The 22,108-nt window shown below is 39.9% G+C and overlaps 1 long non-coding RNA gene across 1 annotated transcript; it reads left to right on the plus strand.

The window, feature by feature from the left end:
- Positions 1-14,119: 14,119 nt before the first annotated feature.
- On the plus strand, positions 14,120-21,403 carry LOC140332156 (uncharacterized). Its single transcript, XR_011921039.1, has 3 exons — positions 14,120-14,165; positions 19,540-19,641; positions 21,312-21,403. It is a non-coding gene; the product is annotated as an uncharacterized lncRNA (long non-coding RNA).
- The last annotated feature ends 705 nt before the right edge of the window (positions 21,404-22,108 follow it).

Genomic DNA, 22,108 nt, shown 5'->3' on the forward strand with positions numbered 1-22,108 from the left:
TTCAGGAAGGTGTATTTCTGGTTCATTTCTCTTCACATATTAAACAGAGCAGCTCCATATCCCCTGCAGGCTAGGAGCATAGGGTGAAAAATTATCAGGGCTTAAGAAAAGCTATTGCCTTAGAACTCCCATCAAGGATGCCACATCTCTAACATAGGAATCATGTCTGAAACAGTGTGGAATACTCGTTTATTTTTATATATATATATATATATACACACACACACATACACATCTGTACATTACCACAATAAAGTTTAAATGAAACAACTCAGATGCAGTTGAACTGCAGACTTTTAGCTTTAATTCAGTGGGTTGAACAAAAAGATTGCATAAAAATGTGAGGAACTAAAGCCTTTTTTTTCTACACAATCACTTCATTTCAGGGGCTCAAAAGTAAATGACAATTGACTCAAAGGCTATTTCATGGGCTGGTGTGGGCAATTCCTTCATTATGTCATTATCGATTAAGCAGATAAAAGGCCTGGAGTTGATTTGAGGGGGGGGGGGGGGGGTATGTGGAAGATTTTGCTGTGAACAGACAACATGCGGGGTTCTCCATGCAGGTGAAACAAGCCATCCTTACGCTGCAAAAACAGAAAAACCCATCTGAGAAATTGCTACAATATTAGGAGTGGCAAAATCTACAATTTGGTACATCATGGGAAAGAAACAAAGCACTGGGGAACCCAGCAACACCAAAAGACCTGGACGTCAACGGAAGACAACAGTGGTGGATGATCGCAGAATAATTTCCATGGTGAAACCCCATCACAACAGCCGACCAAGTGAACAACACTCTCCAGGAAGTAGGCGTATCGATATCCAAGTCCACCATAAAGAGAAGACTGCATGAAAGTAAATACAGAGGGTGCACTGCAAGGTGCAAGCCACTCAAAAGCCTCAAGAATAGAAAGGCTAGACTGGACTTTGCTCAAAAACATCTAAAAAAGCCAGCACAGTTCTGGAAAAACATTCTTTGGACAGATGAAACCAAGATCAACCTTTACCAGAATGATGGCAAGAAAAAAGTATGGAGAAGGCGTGGAACAGCTCATGATTCAAAGCATACCACATCATCTGTAAAACATGGTGGAGGCAGTGTGATGGCTTGGGCGTGCATGGCTGCCAGTGGCACTGGGACACTAGTGTTTATCCATGATGTGACACAGGACAGAAGCAGCCGAATGAATTCTGAGGTGTTCAGAGACATACTGTCTGCTCAAAGAAGTGGACAATTCTTGAATGGCCAAGTCAGTCACCTGATCTGAACCCAACTGAGCATGCATTTCACTTGTCCCAAGGCTAAACTTCGGACAGAAAGGCCCACAAACAAACAGCAACTGAAAGCCGCTGCAGTAAAGGCCTGGCAGAGCAATAAAAAGGAGGAAACCCAGCATCTGGTGATGTCCATGAGTTCAAGACTACAGGCTGTCATTGCCAGCAAAGGGGTTTCAACCCAAGTATTAGAAATAAACATTTTATTTTCAGCTTTTTAATTTGTTAATTACTTTTGGGCCCCTGAAATAAAGTGATTGTGTTAAAAAAAAGGCTTAAATTCCTCACATTTTTAGGCAATCTTTTTTTAGCGCACGGTGTTATTACTCGTTTGGATCAACATTGTTTATAGAGAATGAGAAAATCATATTGTCTTTCCACCAAAGAAGAAGAAAGAAGGGTACTTATAGACCAGTTCCCCAATATGCAAGTAAAGGTTAGAGATAAGTCTTTTGACTCTTGGTCTGGCAGTACAAATCTGTTTAAAAAGTTTCAAATTAGAAGAGGGCCAAATCTCAGGTTTAGGAGTAAAAAACATTTCAACTCATAATACCTAAAGAATTCCCATTGAACAGCATGTAGAAGGGAAAAATGGGACCACTCTTTACCCCACCATTGGTCTTTAATACGGAACATACTTGTCAGCCTCCACCAATGGAGAACTGCAGTTTGATGGGCTGGTGGAAAGTCAGAATTACTATATATAAAAAAAAAAAAAGGGTGGTAAACAGAATGTTATTTTACAAGATTATATTGCAAGTTCTACATTGTAAGCTCTTCAGGGCAGGGTCCTCTCCTTTTCCTGTGTCACTGTCTGTATTCGTCTTTCATTTGTAACCCCTATTTAATGTACAGCGCTGCGTAATATGCTGGCACTATATAAATCCCGTTTAATATTAGCAATATTATTTTTAATAATAATAATAATAATAATCACTTGACTTTATTCTAGGGTAACAAGATTTACCTTAAATGGGCCACTAAATAGTATTACCAAAAGTTAGGAACATTCAGACCACCTCCTGCTGAAGATCTTTGAAAGGATGAAAATTTTACAGTGGTAACAGGGGGGAAGCCCTGTCTGGTACCCTGCAGGGATTACAAGGGTACCAGGAGCTGGAAAAGACATTTATTATGTACTGTTGGGTGGCTATAGGTGGCTTGTAAGGCCTTTTAAAATGACCTAATATTTCAAAAGCAAACAAGAATTGCTTCAGGTTTTCCCAGTGACATCTCAAACGCTTCAACAATATCTAAACTTAATTGCATCAAAGATTAATTAGAGAACTTAATATTAACATCTGTTATCTGCCAATCAGGCCTAAAACCATAAAGGGCTAGAAAACCTGTTGCAGGACTACAACAGTCAATCAGGTTTCCGGAAGATTAGTAAACATTTAACATTTTGTACAAAATGGTCCATTAAAAAAGAAAAGAAAACAAGCAACAAAGGGTTAGCTAGAAATCAGAAATGGTTTCCTTACTGGTTCTTATCTATCCCTGATGATTGTCACATAACACTGACACTATAGCTGCTCTGTGTCCTGCCTTCAATTGGCACCTCTCAGACTGCTTGCCATAGTTCAAAGGTCATGCAATACATCATGATGAATATCTTTGACAAATCTGCAAATACATTCACATGGAATCCACCTGAAATCTACCCAGGCACACCAACATACATAGTTGGGTTTACTGCTGCAATCTAGTGTAAATGGTGCCTAAGACACACAAAAACCTTTGAAAAATTTCAGTTTATGGCATTGTTAAATAAAACAACATGGATATAATAAACTTGGATATATGTATATCATAGAACTGTACTTCTTTGTGATTAGGAGAGAGGTTCTATCTTTTGCCTCCTAGTTTTATTTTGCATTAAATAGAAATAGGCATAATATATTCTAACAAAGTATTATAATATTATCAAAAGACAAAATATGACATTTAAAGTGCAAGAAATATTTATTAACCCTTGGCAATCAATCTATATTCAGCTTTGTTGGGTGAACCCTGAAAAAAAATCTAATTGGTCTATTGCATCCCCCTTTGTACTTTGTGGTTAAATCAGGCTACCAGTGATTAAAACCCAGCGATCAGAGAGGCGATCCTCAATGTGCTTATTCCTGTAGTGTGTGGTAAGGAATTCTTGGCTAGGAGACTGCATAAAGACTGTCTTGACATTTTGTTTGCAGAACGATGCAATTAAAGCTGTTCAGGGTAATATAATACTGAAGCTGAATTTACTAAACATGTACAGTGCTAGCTTATTCCAAGGAATGAAGTGGACCACTTCTAATGTTGGCAGGGTATTTCTAGTCCCTGATTAGTGTTTTATGGTTTAACGATTACCTGCTGCCCATAGTTTATATGGTATCATACGATTGTGCTTAATATGAATCATCTTCTATTTCAGTTAGTCTGTTTCATTCTGAGGTCTGGGAAAGTGTCAGTAAATACTCTTTTCATGCAAAGAGTGGTGGATTGTTGTCTCTGTTTTCTGTGCCTCCTTTCACTTGGCATAAATTTAACCACGTCCTAGAGTCTATATTTAACAGAGCTATATTAAAGTTTTTGTACACATAACTGCTTACCATAGCCTAAAATAAGACCTTATGGATCTTTTTTTTTATTATTTTGTACACAGCATGTTTAAGGAAATAACACAATGTTAACAGTCGCCTGTCTCCTCAACTGTTTAACATGCATGGTCAGGAATAATTCTACAATAAAAGAAACTGCATTCTAAAATATCTATATGACTTGTTGATTTTATTAACTAATTTTTCTGAAATGTATTTTTGAGAGATGCGTCTTTTTTTTTTTTTTTTTTTTATAGATGTAAAATTTAGAAAAATAGACCAATGTATTTTAAAAGTTTTGACTTGACATTGCGAAGTGGTCTAAAGAAAAAAAAGATAGCTTTCTCCTACCCGTTACCCTTACCACTTGATATAACACAATTTTACAGCATAAAAAGACACAAATTGCGACACTTCCCCATTCCACTGTATCAATGGAGGGAGTCATGGATGTCATTAAAGGCATCTTCCCTGATTTAGAGCAAAGCATGTCTTTCCTATTTTCTCTTCGTTAGATGAGTATGGGGAATTTGTATCTTGAAAAAAAAGTAACAGTGATTTAGTTCAGTGGACCATAAGTTACAAGGGTACTACATCTCTGGCAAGATCAACACATATTAGGCCTGATTTATAAAAGCTCTCCAAGGCTGGAGAGAATACACTTTCAGAAGTGAAGCTGGGTGATCCAAAAAACATGGAATGGATTTTTAAAAATCATTTGCTATTTGCTAGCAAACGTTTTGAATCCCGGACCAGATCCATCCCAGGTTTGCTGGATCAGCCAGCTTCACTAATGAAAGTGTATTCTCTCCAGCCTTGGAGAGCTTTCATAAATCAGGGCCATTGTCTGTATTTGCTGAAAATCTTCTTGGCCTAAAAATTAGGAAGATCTAAGAATTAAAACAAATGTAGTCACTGCATCTAAGGACTGCTACCAATGAGTAATTACTGTCTCAACCTCACTAGCATGAGGGCCATTTCAGACTTGTGGTTGAAAATGACAGTTACCTGCACTCACAAGCCTAGCAAACTGGTGCTATGTTCCCTCTTATTAAGGGCTGTTATATTAAGTGAACAAGAACTGAGGGTAAGTCTAACTCTGGGGAAGTTGATTCTGAATTTTAGCACAAGTACTAATTTTTTGGTGTTCACCAAAGAAAGGGGGGGAGGTTAGATAAATGCCCAATGCCAAAAGGAGAATTTAGAAGGGCTTCACTCACTCTGCCAAGCACTGCAGAGTGGAAAAAGGGTTTGCTGGCGTATAGGTTTTGGTTGCTGGTTAGTGATGTTGCTGGAGGAGGGTTGGTTTGCTGGTTTGGGGATCTGGTAGTTAGAAGGAGGAAGATATTACTAGTGGATGGGGCTACTGAGGGGAGGGGTTTGCTGGGTGACAAGAGAATTTACACTAGTGGAGGATTCTGCAAGGGCTGGGAGACTGTTGGTAAGAAAGCTTTGCTAGGGGGTAGTTTTGTGGAAGACTGAGGGGAATAGATTTACTTCCGGGCAAATAGGAAGCATTTTTGGCTATATATTACATTATATTCTATAAAGGTCATCTGTATAATCTGGGTTGTGCACTTATAAGGTGTATATTTTCACAGCTGGGTATTTTGTTTTGTAATGATTGCCCCTTTGCGGCATGAGTATTGTACACAATTGTCTAATAAATCCCATGTATTGTCAGTATTGCCATTTTTGGTTTCTGTGTTAAGAGGATCATATTACTATGCTTTGTCTTCTGGAGGCAATTCACTAAAAAAGAATGCTGCTAATGTCCTTATATACTAACATAGACCCATTATGTTTAGCATGCAGATATCACCACCCCCACATCCCCTTTTTTGTTGAAATTGGTGCACCTCCAAAATTCTAAATTTTTTTTTCATGATCACGCTGTTAAAAACAGTTTAAATAGTTTAAGACAAAACTCGGTTGTATTACAATTGTATTTCCATACTTAATTTGTTTCCAAATTGTACTTTCTCAACGCGTTTCACAGAACTGTCTGCTTTCTCAGGAGTGAACCGAGATAACTCTTTACATCAAACAATACCCTTCAGAAATGGTTTCAGGCATCTAAGCCCAAACAGCGACGAAGAGGTAAGCACACCTAAAGGATTTTGCTTTTTACTTCCAACAGATTCTTAAATAATGATTGTCAAGTATGAGGAACAAGGTAGCATAACATCTACATTTATTCTTACTTTCAAATATTCCTTAACTTGCTCCAAATGATACATCTGCTTATATCCTCACAGGAGAGGCATTGTTAATTGTTACAAAGATATAGAGGAATGTTAAAATAATTGGTATTGGTTGCATCACTGGTATTTGACAAAGAGATAGAAACAGGTTGCTACTATGAGTTCCCTTTGGCCTTCTCCCAGCAATGTGTTTGTATGCCTCTCACTTTACAGTGGTACTGTTAGACGATGGGGGTCTACATTCAGCTGAATTAGCATTGTATCTCCCAACAACATCTCTATGGGAGAATGGAATTGGCTGCTGCACAAACAGGGCTACAAAAGCACATACTGAACATATGATCAGGGTGAAAGGAGACAAACATCAAGCCACATTCTTTAAAAGTCTGATAAAATGTTCTTTTTTCTTACTGCAAACTGTGTGTCATCTGTGGCAAAATCCAAAGAGTGCATATGTGTATGTGTTCTGCACGCAAGGTTTCTGAATATTTTTCTGAAGGCAAAAGAATAATACAATTATTTTAAATATATAAAATGTATCAAATTAATGCAATATAGAATATTGTCTTTCCATAATATCTTGGCTTACAAATGTTGCAGGTCTAATAAGATGTCATTACTCTGTACTGACAATCTCCGGACCTCCAGAGTACAAGCCGGTTCCAACATAGGCTACTGATGTATTTACAGAACCCTGATGAAAGTATCCTGAACAGGGTCCCGAGTTTTAGTAGCTCCTCTTTGTCTTTTTTCCAGTTGGACAGCTTGTAATATATTATTAGGAAATGTTTTATATTGCAAATCTAGTGAGGCACCCGGGTAAACACCGCTGTTTAATATCACCAAGAGAGCTCTGAAAAAATCAGGCATTTAGAATTTTTTTCTAGAGGTGAATAAATCCCAAATCTCGGTCAGCATTGTTTCCCGATTTATCATTTACAAGCATGCTGCTTTTCTTTTAATCCAATAGGATACTGAATCACTGATCAAAGTGAATTTAGACTGAATATTTTTCCTTCCATGTATTGTACTGGCACAATATGCAAAGCGTTTTTATATGGCTCTCTATGAAAGAAATACAACTAAGCCTTATTTGAAGTTCTTGCCATTGTTTGTAGGAAACATTTGTGAAGGAGCAAACCTATTTTATAATTAGTTTTAAAGGTACAGCAATCAATGTGAGGTTTTAAAGGGGAACCCAGGTTATATTAAAGGATTTTGTATACATCTTTCCAATATACTAAGTTAGCCTTTACCAGTCTTTTTAACAATCTAACATTTAGGTATAATTACTAAAACCACAGCTGACAGTACATTAGTGTGGAAGCCTGTGGGAAGAATTCCTCTTACATTGCTGGACAGTGGGAAGAATGTCACCTTTACAGATAACTAAAAAGATCATTGGTGTCACCTAAATAATCTAAATCCAATTTTTTTCTGACTTAAGGAACTCCATTTCCATATCACCCTGGTTGAGAAAAACTGCTCTAATAGTAATATTGCAGGGAACAGAACAAAACAAAATCACAACTTTAGCACCCCAAGGTAGTGGTTCTCTATACATCAGCTATGCACAGAACAGAGTTTAAAGACTTCTAGTGAGCTGTTAGTGCACATTTTATTTAGCTTTAGGGTTTTAATGTCTGTCAAGTTTTTTTATTGTTGAATCTATTCCAACTGTTATATATTGGGAGTCAAAAAACAAGTAAGTGAAGGGGAATCCACAGAAACATGGATAGCAATCAATGGGTTAGGGTGAAAGTAGGGTGGGTTAGGGTGAAACCTTTATGAGGTTTTTTTTTTGTTGTCTGTGTATACTGAGGCTACTCCCACCTACTTCAGAGTCAGGGGATATGTTTAAAGGTAAATAGGAAGCGAGAGGTAAAAAGATCTGATCCCACTCTATATAAAAAAAAATAATATGTTCAAATATGCTAAGCATGCTTACCTTGCGAAATGCCCTTTTCCCCCCACATCACTGACACTTATCTTCATTCCTTTGTCTTCTGCACTCAGAGTCTTTAGCCATCTTGATTGGCCAGACCAGGTCAATAGTTATTTAGTCTTGGCACAATCACATGGGATATATACAAAAACAAAAACACTTATAGCAAAAGAAGCATACAAATTCTCTCCCATCATAACAAAAAATTAAAGGCATCTCTAAATGCAATAAAAGTAGTTGTTTAGGGTTCTGTTTGGTTCACAGACTGCACATAGATAGACAAATGTCACACAAGGAAAGATGGTCTGTAACACTTCTAGTTTTTCTTTTAAAAAAAAAAACCCACCTAGGTCCTTCTAAATACCATTAAGCAAAATGGGTAAATAAATAAATTCTCAGTTGCTACACATCAGTTGCTTTTCTGTAAAACTCTAGACTGCAGCTTGACCTGAACAATTTATTATAAAATGACTGATTGTAATGACGGCAAAATTTCAGTTTGCTCTTAATAGGAAAGTTCACCGACAATCCGACAATGGCACTGCTTTATATTCAAGGTGAGCAATATACATAATGCATTACCACATAATGCAGCAAGGAATCAAAATGTAGTAAGTTCCTATGGATTAAAGCACATAGTCATTCACCATTGCTTTGTTAAAAAAAAAATCTATTACATTTTTGTAAGGTTTTGAAAAGAGTTAGTAAAGGTTAAAATCTCTGCCAGGTTTTTTCTGTTTTTGTACTGATGGGGAAATGTTCCTTTATTTCTTATCCCTCAGACACAATAGGGCCTTATAGAAAATCTCCCAAAGTCAGGGCAAATCTCCTCTTAGACAGTTGCAGTGTCCACATCCTTGACTGTCCAACAAGCACCCATCTGACCCACAGTGACAGATGAAAAAACAAGCACTGCAAGCCCAGAACTCTTCTGTTCTATAGAGAGAGGAGGGGGAGAACAATTGAGCGGCACCCCGCTGTTCTATTCTCCATTGACTTTTACACCAGTTGCTCACCATTGGTTCATAAATATTACAATAAAAAATCTACACAACCATATTCTTTACAGTGAGGGAAAGACGTATATGATCCCCATGCTGATTTTGCCCTCTGACAAAGAAATGATCCGTCTAAAATTGTAATGGTAGGTTTATTGTAGGTGTGAGAGACAGAATAACAACAAAAGAACCCTCAAAAACCCAGTGCTCAAAAGTCAAGAGCTTGATGTGCATTGTAATGTGTTAAATAAGTATTTGATCCCTTATCAGCCGGCAAGATTTCAGGCTCCCTGGTGTCTTCCTTGTATGCAGGTAACGAGGTGAGATTAGGAGCACCCTCTGTAAGGGAGTGTTCCTAATCCAAGCTTGTTACAGTACCTGTATAAAGACACCTGACCACAGAAGCAATCAATCAATCAGATTCCAAACTAGCCACCACAGCAAAGACCTAGGAGCTGTCCAAGGATGTCAGGGACAAGATTGTAGACCTACACAAGGCTGGACTGGGCTATAAGACTATCGCCAAGCAGCTTGGTGAGAAGGTGACAACAGTTGGCACGATAATTGGCAAATGGAAGAAACACAAAATAACTGTTAGTCTCCCTCGGTCTGGGGCTTCATGGAAGATCTCCCCTCGTGGAGTTGCAATGATCATGAGGACGGTGACGAAGCAGCCCAGAACGACACGGGGGTAACTTGTCAATGATCTCACGGCAGATGGGACCATAGTCACCAAGAAAACAGTTGGTAACACACTTCTCCATGAAGGCCTGAAATCTTGCAGAGCCTGCAAGGTCCCCCTGCTCAAGACAGCACATGTATGGGCCTGTCTGCAGTTTCTGGTGAAAGTGTTGTGGTCAGATGAGACCAAAATTTAGCTCTTTGGCATTAACTCAACTTGCTGTGATTGGAGGAGGAGGAAGAAGAGGAGGAGGAACGCTGCCTATGACCCCAAGAACACCATCCCCACCAATAAACATAGAGGGACAATAGACGGGGCCATGTACCATCAAAATCTTGGGTAACCACCTCCTTCCCTCAGCCAGGGCATTGAAAATGGGTCATGGATGGGTATTCCAGCATGACAATGACCCAAAACACACAGCCAAAGCAACAAAGGAGTGGTTTAAGAAGAAGCACATGAAGGTCCTGGAGTGGCCTAGCCAGTCTCCAGACCTTAATCCCATAGAAAACCTGTGGAAGGAGCTAAGGTTCGAGTTGCCGAATGTCAGCCTCAAAACCTTACTGACTGAGGAAATTCTGCAGAGAGGAGTAGGACAAAATCCCTCCTGAGATGTGTGCAAACCTGGTGGCCAACTACAAGAAATGTCTGTCCTCAGTGATTGCCAACAAGGGGTTAGCCACCAAGTACTAAGTCATCTTTTGCGAAGGGATCAAATACTTATTTCACTCATTACAATGCACATCAAGTTCTGACTTTTGAGTACTGGGTTTTTGAGGGTTTGTTGGTAACCTGTCTCTCATACCTACAATAAACCTACTATTACAATTATAGACTGGTCATTTCTTTGTCAGAGTGCAAACGTACAAAATCAAATACTTCTTTCCCTCACCATAAACAATATGGTTGTGTAGAGTTTTTTATTGTAATATCCATGAACCAATGGTGAGCAACTGGTGTAAAAGTCAATAGGGAATAGAATAGCGGGGTGCTGCTCGATCGTTCTCCCCCTTCTCTCTCTATAGAACAGAATACTTCTTTCCCTCACTGTATATACATTTTTGTTTTGATATTATTGCAGGTGTGCGCATTCTCAGGGCTCGAATATCTAGCTGCCTTTTACAGAATAAATGCTGCTATTTCTGTTTCTATGTTTTTAGCTCACAGAGGAGGTGGGAGGGTGCAAATTGAGATCAGAAGTTGTAATTATTGGTAAGCTAATTTTGGGCATGGTCTGTGGAGAAGGATAATAGCAGGTCAGCAATACAAATAACAGGATGCAGTGAACCTTTGAACTACTTGTGAAAAATCTAGACTGCTGTGTCTGCTACTTTATTCAAGTTTCAAATACTAACAAGCTCAGTTAAAAAAAAAAGATTCTGTTTAAATATGTTTGTAGAATTTGCAGGGGTAGTGACCACTATAATAAATTACAGTGCATGCTGAGATCTACACTGACAACCAAGCAACACCACAGAAGAGTTTTGAAGAATAACATTTTTTAAGTATTTTCCAAGCAGCCGTGTGACTCTTCTCTAATATTCAAGCGTGATGCTTTAAAAATGCACTAAATCACTGGAGGAAAAACATGTGCGTCTGATGACTAATGATTCCCAGAATATTCAGATATTAACCCATATAGGAGTACACATATATATATATATATATAAATATATATTCTTAAAGTTAGGGGGATCAGCACATCAAAGGACACTGTGGGATCTTTTATTGGGGAACAACCTTAACTCTAACAGCTTAACTTCAGTGTAAACCTAACACAAGAACAGCTTAGCCCAGCAGAACAAAATAAAGTCCTGCTGCCCAAGCAGGTACCCCCAGGATAGTACCTGGTATTCCCAGATATCAACTGCTGCAGTTTCTAAAGTCTTAACTCCGAGAAACAGCAATAAACTGCCCATTCCTGCTCCCTTTGCTGTCCCACCTAGTTAATGAAGCTCTCCAAGGCTACAGAGGATACATTTTCATCAGTGAAGCTGGGTGACTCAGCAAATGTGGAATGGATCTGGTCCAGGATTGAAAACATTTACTAACAAATAGCAAATTACTTAAAAAATCCATTCCAGGTTTGCTGGATTACCCAGCTTCACTGATGGAAGTGTATCCTCTCCAACCTCTGAGCGCTTTAATAAGTCAGCCCCAGTGTCAAACCACATGTCTGTCAGCTTCTGGGTGCACTGCACACTGCTGCTACAACAAGATTTGTTGTTTCAGTCTAATCTAAAAAGGTGTTAGGTTTTAGTCAGGTTTCATTTTGTTTGTTACGAGTGGAACTATACTCACCATTTAATGGTTTTTCCATAAGGGTTACATTGGTAGCATGCCTTGGTGATAACTGACAAGGGTCTTTTTCTGCTGATGGCTGGTTCCAGGATGGAGAGCACTCACATAATCATGTATGAGCAACACTGATCGAAACCTTCTAATTTTTGTTTTTCATAGGGGAAGGGACTTTAAAACAAAGTTTTATCTTTTAAATGAAATTGTACCCAGCTCGGTGAATGCAGAACATCACCTGTGAGTCACATCCATGTTGTGCTGCCTTTAGTGAGTAATTGGGAGGACACTGCCCTCTGCTGTTAGGAAACAATATTACAGAGGCCTCCTAAAACCTGGTGTATGATTACAAAGTCAGACTGGTTATTTCTTTAGAACTGTGTAGTTAAGCTGCGTACACACTTCCAATTTTTATCGTTGGTAAACGAACGACCCTGCACGATATCTGCGAACGATCGTATGGCACCGATCCTGTACCTACAGATAACGACACGATCGTTCAAAGATATTGTACACACGATAGATGCGATCGTTTGAACGATACAGGAAGTGACGTGCACCACAGGAAGTGAGCGAACGTTCGTTGACCGCGCATGCTCAGACCATGGACGATCACTGAACGACCGTACACACAATAGATGGTCAACGATCGTCGTCCAATCCGATCCGCCGGTCGTTCATTTCCAACGACTATCCTAGTTGGGTACTTTTTTTATGAACGATTTTTGGCCAATCGGTCGTTCGTTGTTCATTTCCAACGATAAAAAATTGGACGTGTGTACGCAGCTTTAGGTGTGTTATACAATGATATGCAAATCATATAAAAAAAACAGGAAAAAAAGTTTTTTTCCTCAATGCAACAAACTTTAATCATTGGTAATGCCTTACCATGTACAGTAGAAACCCGGTTATCCAGAACTCAGATAACGGTCATCTGACAGCTCCGCTCTCCTGATTGGTCCCACAGCCCTAGCAGAGTTCTATCATGTATTCTGCATCCAGGAACACATACCACAGCTCCGCTAGGGCTGTGGGACCAATCAGAAGAGCGGAGCTGTCAGGAGGAGAGCAGAGCAGAGCTCTGTGATTGGCTGAGAAAAGGGGAACCTGATGACAGCTCAAAACGTCACCAGAGTTTCCCTTTTTCTCAGCCATTCAGCCCCTGAGGTCAGTAAAGACAGATCTCCATATCCAAGTCTAGTGCTGAAGGGCTGAGAAACCTCATTTTCAAAGTAAGCTCAGTTAACTGTAAACTACACTTATCATGCATGGGCAATTCCCCATGGCTGCCGGATAACCAAGGTTCCACTGTTTTGGGGTTTGTTTTAACATTGATGTGTAGGCTTAGTGCATTCTATGCTGGGTGCAAATATAGAAAACACTAGAGTCAAAAAGGAAGTACAGGAGCCTGTGTGGGCCGCATTTGGCAGAAGGGGCCATCTTGGCTGCTGTGGCAGATGAGGGAGCACAAAGGTCACCACAGCTGCCCTCACTGCACAGCACTCATAGGGGCTGTTTGTCCCTTTTACCTGGCTAATAGGCCTTGTTCCAGCACTGATTGCAGCAGGCCCAGTGTTCTGACAGGTCCCATATATCTCCTATATATTCGATGACAGCTCTGCTCCCAGAAGGGTCCTTTTAGCACTAATTTTCTGACAGCTACTTTTGTTGTTCATTTGCCATGAAAGAGACACCAGATGATAAAAAGCTGATTGTACTCAAACTACTATCTAAATCAGAGGCACCACAGTGTACAATCCTAGGCCACCGCGCCCAGACTCCGCCCTACACCCAGGCCGGCTTCTCTCTCACCACAAACTGCGCGCCATGGCCGCCATATTTATTTCCTCTTCCACACCGGCCACGCCCCTAACAAATGGCGCAATATTGCTAAAATGAAAAAATCTCGGGAACTGTTCAGGCTGAATTCCTATCTTCCCCACAAAATCATCTACACATTGAACAAACATTTAATTACCTTTAATTACCTTTCCTCTGAGCAAAAACAATACACTCCGGGGCCTAATTTTGTTTTGGAATAGTCGGACCCCCGCAGTGAGCGGAATGCGCTGCTCCGGGGTAGGCTATATATAGGACCCGCCCCGCGCACCTGCGGCCACTTCTTCCCGCGTTCCCCTGGTTTTATGTCTGTTTGCTGTTGAGGAGTTGGGGTAAAGCATGGTGAGTGTGGCAGATTGGGGTTTGTCAGTAATTTCACCACTCAAGGTAGCTGGGGGTAATTAGAGATTCTCCTCAGGGGATACATGCTGGTTTCCTGCCCCAGGCGGGCCTCTAGCGGATCAGATTTCAGGGGAGAGCGATCAGATCGGGCCTGGAGAAAGGTAACGGAAAAATAAAATTGTGGAGAATACGCTGCAACTGTGTGTGGTGACCCCATGTAGGGCTATAGCCGGGCAGGACTATAGTACGAGCTCAGGTGGTTATTCTGTCATGGATCGGCATGGTTACTGAAATCTGTGCTGAATCGGGGGGAGATGTACCCGGCTAAAGGCTGCAAGAAATGTCAAGGTTAAGGCTTGCAATCAGCCATGTGCTAGGGACAGCTCCATGATGATGTGTTTCCCCTCAGTGCCTCTCATGGTTTTATTACAAATAAACTCATCATAGGGGACACAAACTTCAATACCAACATGGGGATCCAACCCCTCTGATTAGAGCCGTGTGTCCATGATTGGGTTTCTGCAAAACTTTGGGAATTGCCGCTAACCACCAATCATGGGGAATGCTGCGTGGTGTGCTGTGTGCTCATCGGCTGGTGGGTAAAAGGGGCGATCCCCATTGGTTAAGGGGCAGTACCAACCACCACTTACAGGCATGTGCTGCAGTAAAGTGGAATTGGAAAAAAAGGCCTTGCATTTGTAAGGGGCAATACTCAGCTCTGGATTGTCACAAGATGTCATAGATCGGTACAATCTGACGCCCAGTGTCATTGTATTTTAGTATAAACTGATTTTTCATGCCATACAGGTGAGTTCAGAAGTGCAATAACCTGATCGTCCATAGGGGGCAGTGTTCTTTCAGCCTCATTTAGCTGGCCGCACCACCTGGCTGTTTAATGTAAAAAGTTAGATCACACAAAGTTGGGAAAATGGGACTTAAATAGGATAGAATTATAGGCATGACTGGATTCCAATGCAGTAAATTTCTTGTCTTTTTTTTTTCTGCCTAGCTGAAAAAAATTTCTAGGTAGGGTGATTAATGGCAAACTGGCATGGTGAAAGGTGGTGTGTTTTATTTGAATCAGAGATGTAGTTTACTATGAATGCACTCCTTTACAATCCTATAGTACTATTAAAACCAAGTTTTTATATGGGGGCTGTACTGATCCTTAGATGTGATCTGCATTATATTTCCTTTTTCACCTGGTCATTCTACCAGGAACACATTTGGCCTGGATTCACACTGTTGCCAATGTTGATTTTTTGTTGTAATTTCCCATTTACATGGGTGGCATAATGCATTATTGTGTATTGGTGAGATGTTTGAGGTTGTATGAATATTGAAGCAGCACTCCATATATCTATCTATAATATGTTGCAGCATCACAACAGAGCAAACCCAGCCTTCCATTGCTGGAATACCTATGGATACCAGCCCCCGCACCTGTTCATAGAGGGGTGCGAGTCTAGAACTGAAATAATCATTGGCCACTCTAGCAGAGAGAACTGGAAGTTATCAGCTCCAAGATTTCCAACCAAATTACCTGGCATTTTTTTTTTAACTCGCTGAACCTTTAAATGAACCATAAATAAATGAATAAATTCATAATAAATAAATACATAAATGAACCATTCTAGGAGTATGATTATTGTTGGGATTACATACACCTAAATAATAGTTCTATATGTGTTTGATGTTAACTTTTAGCAGCCAATGGCATTGAAGGGGTGTGGCCTATACTAGGGTGAGTGGTGCTTCTGTCTCCCTGCAGACACCAACCACTGTGTGTCCATCAAGCAGTGCTTCTGTCATTGTATCCCTGCTGGCACCCTTATCACTGTAATCCTGCATTGTAGGAATGTCAAATCTGCTTTAATCACTATTGGCCAACATGAACCTAAAAGGAAAACTTCCCCCCACCCCCCACCAAAAAAGACACCTTTAATGCCACAGGACTGTCGATCAGTCCAGAGGTCTCTTCCATTGGGTCCCGCATTGTCCCGGCATCCATCTTCCGGGCTCCGCCATCTTCGTCTCTTCTTCCTTGTTCTTCTACCTACGTCACCCGACTCAGGAGCGAGATCGAGTGATGTAGGTTGGGGAAAAAAATGCCGATGTCATTGCGCATGTGTGAGATGGACAATTTTTTTCCCTTTTCATGAAAAGCATCTCAGGCCTGTGCAGAAGAAGCACCCATGAGCCTCCCGGGATGCATGACATAGCTATCCTAGAAGGCTTTGAATGGGAGCATTCTTGTTCGCCTGGCGATCAAGAATTAGGGGGCAATGCTGGTTGTGGAGCTCTGTAGACAATCTTGTCTGGGTCTGAGATTTACCCTGAGTGCTGGAAGATGCCCTCAGGACCTGCTGTGTACATTGCTGTCTTGGCATCTGCTTGTACTCCTCCATCTTTATTTTGGGTTTTACAGGACTTTGCACTGTCAAGGAATACCGGCTTACACTCAAATCATTTACTGTATTTTAGGAAAATATTCTTTGCCTTTAGGCAGAACTAAAATTCTGCTTTGAAAATTAGTGATCAGGCGGGTGTTTATTGCAGAAAAGGATAGACAATGTCCCTTCTGTAATACAACATACCTGTGTGATTATCTCCTGAAAATAAAGGTTTTCCAGGACTGAGACAGCGAGGTTCCTATATAGCATTATAGACAAGTATAAATAGAATTCTACATCTGTTATTTCACAAACATTTGTAAGCTGCCCTGCAGAATAGCAATGTCCTCCTTACATGAACAATGTTGTCAGAGGCCAGGTCATTTTCTTTTTGCTTACACCAATCACTTACTCATTATAAGCTTCTGATTTTGGAAGGTGCCCAGAGACCCTCTTTGTCCTGATAACCATTGTCATTAGAGCAGGAAGTGATAGAATATGTCCCTAAATTTCCCTTTATTTTTTAAAGCTTTTATTCCAGGTTTTTTATTTCCAGGGCAGGGTGTGGAAGGAAATCTCTCTTATAGGACAACAAAAAAAAAAGGTTTTTCTACCAATATTATTTCTAACTAACTCTATAAAGACATTTTTTATTTTTGCTTGATGTACCATGATTTATTTGTCTTTAGACTGTTAAAAACGTGAATATACAGTAAACTCCCTGGTATTAATAACTGGGGCAACCAAGCAGCACTTTTCTACCCCTGCTTTTATCTGCTGCAGGATGTCTTTGTGTTGTACCGCTTGTGACCACCAGGGGCTGCTGTGGTATTGTGACACACACACAGAGAAATATACAGCACATTGTATACAGTTCTGTACAGGATCTGCCCCCATGTGTCTTCATTATAACTGAACCTGTACATTATTATAATAATCTCCCATAAGCTATACTTATTACATAATTGTAATATGCCCTAATACTTCATTAAAATAATTTGTTCTTATATTTTAATATAATAATATTCTGCCCCGTGTATCTTCAATATAATCTGCCTACACACTTTCTCTTTGTAATACATGCATTTACAAAGCTGTTTTTGTTATACAGTAAAGTTTGTCTTCATTTACCTTATAAATTTATTTGTCTATGAAGTCAATACAGAGTTTATGTTGTAGTATGGGAGTGTGGAATTAGTAAAACTCAAACAACCAGAAACTACATTTATAAGGGATTCACCAAAACCCCTGGGTACCAGATAACAAGGCGTTTATTGTATTTTGGAAGTGGGAATACTCCAGTGGTCCAAGAGACAATTTTGGTAGTCCCCGGCTCTGTCCCCCATATGGACCCAACCTGCCCACTCTCCATCGCCCTGCGCTACTGTCCCACCCGGATGTTTAGCAAGCAGGTCTGAGCCTGCGATGGGAGAGTGGGCCGCTTCTGGCATCATCACATCACTCTGAGGGAAGTTTCTTCCACTTTCAGTGACACACGGCTCCCTGCGCATGTGCGGTTCGAGGTTGGCAACCACTGCTCCAGATAATTTTTTTTTTTTCAATCTAGCTGTCTATCAGCTTTATTACACTGTTGATTATGCTATAACTGCACATAGTGATTGTGTGTTGATTAATTGAGTCTATTCTATATTTTGCTTGTAAGTAAATCTCAAATACTCACTTCTGGTGCTGGATGAAGACTATCCTCACCTTACAGGGAATACATTTGGAGTCTAGAACTCCAGTTTCAATAATAGGACTTGTCAAGATGTCACTTTTGTTTTTTTTGTTGATAAATTACAACATTAAAGGGCAAAAGCCACACAACGATAATATTCCAAAACTTTTCATATGTACAGCATTGTAGTCCTAGGCTTTCATTTTGCAGAACAGAAAGCATTTAGAAAATTTGGACAAGAAAATAAAAGGTTTTAAGTGTTATAGTGTTCATTCACTTGTGATTGTTTTATGTGCATTTTATGTATGTGACTGCATCAATAGCTAATTAAAAAAAAAAAAAAAAAAGCACTGAGAGAACGCTGCCTTTGGAAAAAAATAGATTGTGAGTGACCACAGTGGCTGACCTGTTTGTTTTAGTGGTTTTCCTGTTTGTTTTAGTGGTTTCAGTGTTCTACAACCCTTTCTGTGTATTGTACATTGTTTAAAGCAGAGATGTCAAACTCAAATACACAAAGGGCAGAAATTAAAAACTTAGACAAAGTTGCGGGCAACCTTGAAATTTATTAAAAAAAATGAGGAAATGTTTCTCTCCCATTAGATATAAACCCTTTTCATATGTAAACAAAGAGGTTTTGCTTCACATTCAATCTGGAACAAGCTTATAATAGAGAAGAATGCATAAAAAACAATTAGAATTTTATTCAAGAAAAAAATCTTATGCCTTTTTCTCTATTTGTAGCCTTTTGAGTTCAATTTCAATGGTAACCTTTTTGCACAGGCTAACAATAATAACAATATTCTTCTATGAAAATCCAACCATTCCAGTCCATGCCTTGGAGTAGCAAGGGAAAGTACACCTGAGGGGGAGTGCTGGAAATGCCAGACGCGGCCAATGCGGAGCTAAATCTTATGAATGGCCGCCGCTAAAACTCCCTCTTCGTTAAAATAGCACCGCTACTAAAAGTCCCGGCACCATTTGCGTCTATAAAACAGTCCAATGCGGGGCCACGCATTGGCAGAGAGCCCGCTGGTCTATAGACGTGAATGATGCTGGGAATTGTAGTAGCGGCGCTATTTCAATGCAGCGGCCGGCCAGCTGCAGTTTATATGTAGGATTCCTTTGGGCGCCAAAAAAAGGACGTTGGGGGCCAGAGTTTGACACCCCTGGTTAAAGGGCTGCATGTTGGGACATGTTATCATATGTAATATTTTAATATAAAACTAAAGTTATATTTTAATTTATAACTATGTACTATGTGTTAACTGTACTAACTTTGCAAAATATTTTTTGTCCTGGGTAGTCTGTTGCAGAAAGTCCAGTGGAAGGCAAGCCATCTGGTTATGCAATTCCTGAAGGAAGAGTTGTACCTAATACTGTCTTTATTGGGGGCATTGATAATAAGGTGAGTTTTGGTAACTTTGTGTTGATTCTGACATTTTTTTTAGATAATTGAAGACACATGATAGAATATAGCACATTCTTGAGATAAATCCCGAGTTGTCCTATCCGCAGGACACTGAGCCAAACTGTTTGTCTTCACACACAAGGAGGAATGTGCGCTTTGCTTTGGCTAGTGTCCAACCTTCTAGAGACATCTGCATACCCAATAGTGGTGTCACCAGCCCTTGTTTGGGCACAGCGTTCGGTACTTTTCAGTAGCTTCCCGGCTGTCATCTGCTTAAGCTACATTCACACGTTGGATTTTTGTCATTGGAAAGGATCCTTTATGATCCTGTCCAACAACAAAAGACTAAAAAATGCATGAACAAGTGCTGTACATACAGCACTATTCTGCTGTAAGGAGGGGGAGGGCTGAGAACAAGTGAGTGGCACCCCGCTGCGCTGTCTCCACTTCACTTGTATTACAATCTTTTGTCATTTGTGGATCCGCCATAATTGATCCATGAACGACATTGGACGGCCACTGCTCACGTCAGGTTCTCGTCTGATACTAACCCCGAGGCCATTATCAGACGAGAATCATCTGATGTGTGTACATAGCCTTAGGCTGGGCTTTGTATACAAAGTAAAAGACTTGGCGGAGCTCTGCCCCTGAAAGATTGGAAGATCTATACTTTAGATCTTTTTCACTCTATCATTTGCAGCAAAACTTACAGGCAGGCTACCAGCTCACTGAAAGCTTGCTTTGACCTGAGATTTTTCATTTGCTCATTGCTAAGCGAACCCTTAGCAACTTCTGGAGGAAAACTAGGGCTCCACTGAACCCTGGTTAGAGTTGAACTGAACTCAAAATTAAAAAAAAAAATTCCTACGTCACCTGATCTTGCACTGCGCAGGTGCAAGATGGGTGACATAGATGGGGAAAAAAGATTGCCGACCTCACTGCACATGTTCAGGTATTAGAACGACAGTGTTGCTGCATTCAACTTCTACATGCAATGTTCAATAGCGGTTTGCACCTCCATAGATTTAAATTGGAACCACTGTCCCCACTGTGCAAGTGTTTTTTAAACAGTGGTGCTCAGCGACTGTAAAAGGGGTTTGCAGCAGGTTTAATAATAAAAAAGAAAAAAAACGACTAGATGTCCACGAGTGGCTATTAGGCACTCCCTTTTTTTTTTTTTTAAACGACTAAGCCAAAATCACTGTAAATTGATTACACTTTTAACAAAACATGGGACACTAAGAATCTGGGTCACAATATAGGGGTACTATAAGATAATGGAAAACTGAGACATGGGGGGCAGTTAAGTTGGAACGAAGTATAGGAGGCGGTAGAACGCTGACAAACTTACATCCACTACCACATACCAACATAGAATTGGGATTTGGAGTTTTTTAGGGACTTTAAAACTCCCAATTGAATTCCCATTTTATTTCGTTTTTTTTTTTATACCAGTACACATAAATATAAACCCATATAAAGGTTTATTTAATTTTTTTTATTTTGTTGGAAGTATGTTCTAATGTACAAAAGGTGGTGTGTTCTCTGCATTATTGAAGTGGCCTCGTCTATTTTAATTGGTTCCACAACATGTGTGAGAAAATACATCTTATTAAAAGAATACCAAGCCTTTTACACTTTTGTGTGTTCTGAACATTATTTTTTAGATTCACCACCGTGACATTGAGGAAGTGTTTTCTGTGTTTGGAGCAGTAAAAGAGGTGAAAATAATTTCTGATTTCAATGGATACTCCAAAGGGTGAGTAATATGACATGATAACGTTAAGTGAAGTCTATGCCAACTATTTAGAAGCTATTTGCTATTAATGCAGTTAATTTGGTCCTTATGTAATGAGAAACATCACAAGTACTTTCTTGTATGTCTCTTATTGATCGTTGCTGCAGTATCTGTTTTTCAAATACATCTTTCAAACTAAATTCAAATGATACTCTAAACTATTTCTCCATCTCCAAATTATAAATAGTTTGAAGGCTGTCATGGCTATGCATTCCTTTAAGAAAGCAATTTTCCTGGCTGTCATGTTTATAAAGCAGTAAATCTTCCAGAATCATACAAATCAATGGCAGTAATTGATTCTCTACTAAGGAAAAAGTCTGATTCCTTGCTTTCTAAATAGGCTTTTGGGTCTCTGATTGGGAACAAACATAGAGATAAATGTAGGCGCGGATTGTGATGTCCTTGTTCCTGAGTTTGAGAAAAAAAGTCAGGCAGTTTCATTTTCTAAAGCGAGGCAGAAATTGCATCTCCCATACTTCTCCAATGACTGCCACATTAAAGAGGAACTAATGCCCCACTTTTAACGCTGGCGATTCAGACATTTTGGTTATTGCAAAAAGGCACAGGTGATGTTCTTACCTGCCTGATTGCCATCCAGCTGTCAAATTTTCAGCTCTGCATCAGTTGTCAGGGAAGCCCGGGAATCCTGGCTTCCCTTGGGTGTGC

This window comes from Pyxicephalus adspersus, chromosome 5 (genome assembly GCF_032062135.1).
Source record: "Pyxicephalus adspersus chromosome 5, UCB_Pads_2.0, whole genome shotgun sequence".
NCBI classification, from domain to species: Eukaryota; Metazoa; Chordata; class Amphibia; order Anura; family Pyxicephalidae; genus Pyxicephalus; species Pyxicephalus adspersus.